Here is a 776-nt window from a genome sequence, read left to right on the forward strand (position 1 = left end):
CCAATCCGAGGCTGCACCGGGGGATGGGGAGGGGCTGCCCGGGAGGGGGGGAGGGGAAGGTGAGCTTCTTTTCAAGCAATTGCCCGACTCGACCCCCCAGTACGGCCGGAGCCGGGAGGCCCCTCCCCAACCGTCCCGGCCCCGCTCCGGGATCGGGAAGAACCGGGTGGGGTACCGAACCCCAACCTCCGCCGCAGCGACACTTTGGGATCTCCGTAACCGAAACAAATAATAATAATAATAATAATAAGGAAAAAAAAAATAGTAATTAAAGATGGGGGGAAGGAAAAAGACAAAAAAAAAAAGAAAGAAACAAAAAGCGGCGAATGTAAATACGGTGCGCAAAATGTATATGAATTATTTATTTGTGAACCCTGAGGGCGTATTTGTGTAAGTGATGCTTTGTCCGTCTGTATCCCGGGGCCGGCCCGGCCGGGGCGGGGGGAGCTCGGGGGCAGCTCCCGCTTCCGTCCCCCCTTTTTTAAATGTGAAAATAAACTTCTTTACACACGAACGGCTCCTGCCTGCGCCGGGCTTTCTGCCCTCCCACCCCCCACTCCCCTCCTCGGGGGAAAGCGGGGTTCGCTCCCACTGCCGGCATCCGCCCGGTGAATTATTAACGCTAATCTTAAGCGTATAATTGCCTAAGTGCTTTAAATGATCGCTTTGGAAAATGGATTGTTTCCACCCTTGAAAAGTGTCGCTCAGATGGTCGAGGCCGTGGGCCAGGCAGCTGCTCCGGGACAGCCGGCAGCGGCTCTCGGGCTCCGGGAGCC

This window comes from Meleagris gallopavo, chromosome 19, assembly GCF_000146605.3.
Source record: "Meleagris gallopavo isolate NT-WF06-2002-E0010 breed Aviagen turkey brand Nicholas breeding stock chromosome 19, Turkey_5.1, whole genome shotgun sequence".
NCBI classification, from domain to species: Eukaryota; Metazoa; Chordata; class Aves; order Galliformes; family Phasianidae; genus Meleagris; species Meleagris gallopavo.